This window comes from Pteropus medius, unplaced genomic scaffold (assembly GCF_902729225.1).
Source record: "Pteropus medius unplaced genomic scaffold, Ma_sr-lr_union100, whole genome shotgun sequence".
Classification (NCBI taxonomy): Eukaryota; Metazoa; Chordata; class Mammalia; order Chiroptera; family Pteropodidae; genus Pteropus; species Pteropus medius.
The window spans coordinates 1-5801 of NW_024352610.1; the positions used below are offsets into that span (position 1 = coordinate 1).

Below are 5801 nucleotides of genomic sequence, written 5' to 3' on the forward strand. Positions count from 1 at the left end.
GTTTTACACCTACAGCACCTGATCTTCCTAGGTGGTCTCCCATCCAAGTACTAACCAGGCCCAACCCTGCTTAGCTTCCGAGATCAGACAGGATCGGGTTTGTTCAGGGTGGCATGGCCGTAGACCATAAAAGTATATTATCTACGTTAATTTTGGTGGGTTAATATTGTTATTTTAAATAAATTTAATTTCTTAGTTTTATTTTCTAATAGTAAATATCAGTAAATAGGATCCACATAAACAAAAGTCCTTTGGGGGTCCTCAATAATTTTTTTAAAATATAGAAGTGTCTGGAGAACAAAACTTCTGAGAACCATTAACAAAGGACTTTAAACCTTGAAGGGGTCTGTTGTGGCCAAAACTCCTTTCAACCCTCTCTCAGTACAACCTCAACCTGCCCTCAATGAAGCAGACATCCCCAGGGCACAGTATAGGAAAAGGGAAAAGGACATCTTCTCTCACTTCCTTTCCTGGACCTCGCCCTGACCAGCCTCCCTGCAAGTGTCATACACTGTCTTCTCAAAACAAATGGCTATGGAGATTTTCTCATCCCGGAAAATGCCGAGAGTGTCTCAGAGAAGAGAGAGGTGAAGGGAAGCCATGGAACCAGAGAACGAGGACAACTAACTGCTTCTCAACCACATTTCTGTGCCGATTTATCTTGTAGCCAATACTCCAATGAATAGCTTTGGAGTGAATGTGAATTTAGCTGCTGCACTGGGTTCTTGGAGTTCTATACCTTGGCCTTCTATATTCCTCCATCTCCTCCCTTCTCCCAAAAAACAAGTTCGTGGGCACCTCATCTAACCATCACTTATCTCCAAACTTACGAAGAAAATTACTTTTCCATTCAGCTTAAGGAAAGACTGCTGTAAGTCACCTGGGGTCTACCCACTGCTTCCAGTGTTACAGAGCTGGGAGAAAACCAGACATAAATGCACTCTACTCATTGCTATGAATGAATAGTGTAATTCACAAGGTATGCTCCAAGACTCTGGAAAGAAATAGTGTGGTAAAGATGGCTGTGAGACACTCAAGTCAGGATCTCATTTTTCTTGGCTGTGGATGCATATGAGAGTGAAACATTTAAAAAAGAAATAATTCTAAACTTACCCAAACTCTTCTAGAAAACAAAAAGAGAAAGTATATCCCCCCCACACACAGGCTCATTTTATGAGGCCAAGTAAACTTTGATATAAAAAAAAAATTATAAGTCAATCTCAACCACGAACATGAACATAAATACAAAAATTCTATAAATTATATTAGGAATTCAGCAACGTACAGCAAAAGAAAGATAATATATCCTGGGATAAGGCTGGGTTTATTCCAGGATTGTAAATTTGATTAACATTAGAAAATCAATACTCTACATAAACAGATTAAAATGGAAAAATCACATGATCATTTTAATGGGTGCAGAAAAAAATGTTTGATAAAATTCAACACCCATTCACCATTTTTAAAAATGCTCCCTCTTAAACTAGGAATGAAAGGGAATTTCCATGATCTGATAAAAAGTCTCTACAAAAAGATTTACAGAAACTTTAGCCTTATTATTGAAAGCTTTTCCTTTGAGATCAGGACTAAGACATGAATACCTACCATGATTATTTCTATTAATCAGAGTCCTACCTAATATAACACAGCAGGAAACGGAAATTAAAAATACAAGGATTGGGAAATAGGAAACAAAATTGTCATTATTTGCTGATATACATAAAATTTTCTAAGGAATCAATATATAAATATTAAAGTTAATAAGAGGGTTTAGAAAAATAGCTATTTTCGAAAACCAAACTACACTAAATGCAATGAGGCATCCTTGATTGTATCCTGGAATAACAACAACAACAACAAAAACACTATTAGAAAACTGGTGAAATCCAAATAAAATCTGGAATTTGTTTATTAATAATGTATCAATGTTATTTCTTAGTTTTGATAGATGTGTCATGGTTATACAAGATGTTAACATTAGGGAAAACTGGACGAGGAGTATACGGCTATCTGTATTTCCTTTGCAGCTTTTCTGTAAATCTAAAATTAATCCAAAATAAAGTTTATTAATAAAAAAATTTTTAATTAAAATTTTTAGTCAATTATAATTAAAAGTCAATTATACTTGTAAATACTAGCAACAAATAGGCAGAAAATTATTTTTTGAATTATACTACTTATAAAAGAATACTAAAAATCAAATTCCTAGCAGCAAATAAAACAAAGCTTGTACAGAAAAAATAAAGAACTTCATCGTTAGAGCTACTTAAAAAGATCGAAAACAAAGATATAGTATGTTTATTGATCATAAGACTCGATAGTATAAAGGTATCAGTTCCACCCAAATTGATTTATAGATTCAGAACAATTCAAGTTAAAAACTTCTACAGGTAATTTCTTCCTTGCTCCCTCCCACTCTCCTTCTTCCTGTCCTTCTCCCTTTCTTTTGATTCCTAATATAATATAATTTTATAAAGAAATGCAAAAGATCAAGAACAACTAAGGCATTCTTGAAAAAGGACAAAATGGAAAGATTTGTTCTTCCAAAAGCGATCCCTGGGACACTGGAAAGAATGTGTTTTTTTTAAAAGAAGCAGTTTACTTTTAACAAATAATATGCTACAGAAAATAACTAATATTTATTAAGTGCTTATATGTACCGGGCACTGGTTCTAAGCCTGTTTTATATATATACTCATTGATCCTCACAATGTTTTAAAGATGTAGCTACTGTTATTGCTCCATTTAACATTTTTAGGAAGTAGCAGGCAAAGCCAAGGAATGTCAATGAGAATAAGTCCAAGGCCAAGGCCCACAGTGGAATGAATCCCTCATCCCTAAAGGGCTCTGACTGCCAACCCACTCCAGAGAGATTCAGATACACGCTGAGCTCCCCATCTGAGCTCACCTGCTCTACAAATGCTATCTCCTAAAGTGGACCCAAGGGAACCATTGAGACTTCTTAGGGCTTGCTTCAGGCTAAAATCAGCCCCCAAGCACTCACGAAGTTCAGGAAGTGTGAGGAGGAAGGGGGCAGGTGGGTGGAGGGGATGAGGGTGCAGAGAGAAACTTCCTAGGGCATTAGGATTCCTGCTGGTGCCAAGAATGAACTGGGAATTCCCAGAATATTTCCTTTTGTTTTTTCCTCTTTAGCCTGTGCATTTAACAAAAGCCGGCAAAATTCTGTTTTTGAACATTATGCAAATCAACCCCCCTACCTATGCCTCTTCTGCAAGACCAGGGAGAAACTGAGGAGTGAGCAGAGAAACAGGAGGGCTCCACTGGCCTGGGCAGAGCCTAGAAGGCAGCATGTCATTGTGGCAGGAGTTTGGGGAACTATTACAGTGTCTCCTCATAATAAAGTACAACCTTGGTGGGGAAAACAGCTGAAGCCCACCTCACCCAATTAATGTAACTTAGCTATAAGAATTCTGGAGAAGACTGACAAATTAGGCTTGTTTGTTTCCAGGCACACCTCCTGGCACTTATTAACCCAGGGTTATACCACTCTGGGAGACTAGCTGCTACTACCCAGGACAAAGGAGGAAGGAAGTGACAAACCTTCATTTCAAAGTTCATCCTTAGACTTCATCCTGTACTGAAAAACTGGTTGCCCTTGAAATTAAGGAACAAGGGGAAATGGTATATTCTAAAAAATGTGTGTCCTTTCCTTGCCAAATGACTCCCAAAGGCAATAATAATAATAATAACTATTATTTTGTATTTATTAAGTGCTTACTATGTTCTACATACCTTTTAAGCTTTTCGCTCCCCACTAGATGAGGGAGACACTAGTGTGTCCATTTTGTAGACACAGAAATAGAGGTTAAAATTTGCTCAAAGCCACCCTGTGGAAAGGGAGGGAGGCTAGATTTGAATGTGACTCCAGGGCCCACATTCTTTAGCACCTTATTACACCACCCCTCTAATAGCAGGGATGACAAGAAAGGCAGAAGATCCTAGCCTGGTGTTCTCTACAGTCCTCAGGTTACTCCCCAGGCTTCACTTGAGGCAGAAGTAGGACCCACAGGGTCTTGGGGGTCACAAGGGCCTCCCTCAGGGCAGCTGCGGTCCCATGTTCACTTGTTTTCTGTCTTACCCAGAGACCCTTGGGGCAGGTTCTCTTGGCTACAGTCAGTCTCAGTGTCTCCCTTTTGCATTCACATCCCCACTGGTGGGCTCTGGGACTCCAAAGTAGGGACTCGATGCCCTGCTCTTATGCTGGTTCACAGAAAGTCATGTGCCACATGTGATTCAGGCACATAATGACATCCTTACCTTCCTACCCCTAGGTCTAGCTTCATCATGGACATCCCATGGGGGCAGTTCCAGCTCCTCCACTCAGGCAGGTGCAAGGTACAGAATGGACACTGACAATCATTCTGCATTTGGGATTAGAGAATGCCCCTCAATAAATATCTCTCTCTCTCTCTCTCTCTCTCTCTCTCTCTCTCTCTCTCTCTCTCTCTCTCTCTCTTCTCTCTCTCTCTCTCTCCGCCCCCCGCACACACACACACTCGAGAGCTCCTTATTTCCTGTGGACTACAATGACTTCCTTACCCAACAAAAGAACAAAATCTTTTTAAACCTTAGCCTGTACAATCACCGCCAGCCTATTTCCAGGCACTTGGAAGAATCCCTTTCATTACTACCAGCTCTCTTTCTGCCCTAACAGTGTTTTAAGGCTTTTCTTTTACCACCCTTTTCTCTCCCTGCAGCTTGGATGCATGGTCCTCAGACCCCTGTCGCTCTTTTCTGCTTTGCTCTCCCTTCTTTCATTCTTCCTTCCTTTCATGGTTAAGATTGATCTCTGCCTAGTAGATTTTGTGAAATTTCCTGCTATGATTCTTTCATCTTCAGCCTTCCTCATCTGCAGTATTTTAATAGTAGCACCCTGTGGTAGGACCTGTCCATTTCTCACTCCCCAGACATGGAAAGTTCCTTTCTGATGTGTCAGACCTGCCAAATTTCTGTAAATATTGGTTCATCGATTTATTTACTTCTTTGTTCACTTTACCCTCCCTGGGACCAGACTGTCAAATCCATGAGGACAAGGACCCTTCCTGTCATGTTCAATACTATATCCCTTGTACCCAAGATAGCACCAGCACACAGTTGTGGCTTAGTAAATATCAGCAGAATTGGTTAAAGCCACCAATTGAACATTTTTAAGTTACATCTCAACATAAATGCATTAGCAAGGGAAAATATAATGGAGTGATTAAGAGAGCAGAATGTGAACGCTGTCTCTGACATCCACCAGCTGGATGACCTCAGGCAAGACACTTAGCTCCCCTCTCCCATGTCTTAATTTCCTCATCTGTAAAAATGGGGTTATCAGTAATACCTACCTCAAGGTTATTGGGAAGAGTAAATGAGTCAATATACGTAAAACACTTAGAACTGTGCCTGGCGTGAAGTGAATTTCAGTAAATGTTAGCTATGACCATCATTATTCATTCTACAAACCCAGGGAACATTATTGGCAAAAAGATGGGAAAGACCTAATCCTGGCACATGAGGCAACTGGGCAAGTTGCTATCAGAGAAGCAGAAATGAGGGGCTGTAAGATCCCTGGAATCAGAGCAGCTATCCCTACTCGGGAGGATTGGAAGAGGCCACGCTGGGTCTTGAGGGTTAACTAGGAGATAGTCGTATGAGAGCTGGGAAAAGGCCTTGCACCATGTGACTGAGGTGTGGGAAGGGAGGCCGAAATAAGGCAGGGAGGGTAGCTTAAGACCAGACTGTTCAAGACTAGATACATTATACTAAGTGTACAATTAAAATAAAATAAAAGAAGC

At 40.1% G+C, this 5801-nt stretch overlaps 1 non-coding gene across 1 annotated transcript; it reads right to left on the reverse strand.

Moving 5' to 3' along the window:
* Positions 1-6: 6 nt before the first annotated feature.
* On the reverse strand, positions 7-125 carry LOC120589492 (5S ribosomal RNA). The gene has a single exon (XR_005649502.1). It is a non-coding gene; the product is annotated as a 5S ribosomal RNA (ribosomal RNA).
* Between the last annotated feature and the right edge of the window lie 5676 nt (positions 126-5801).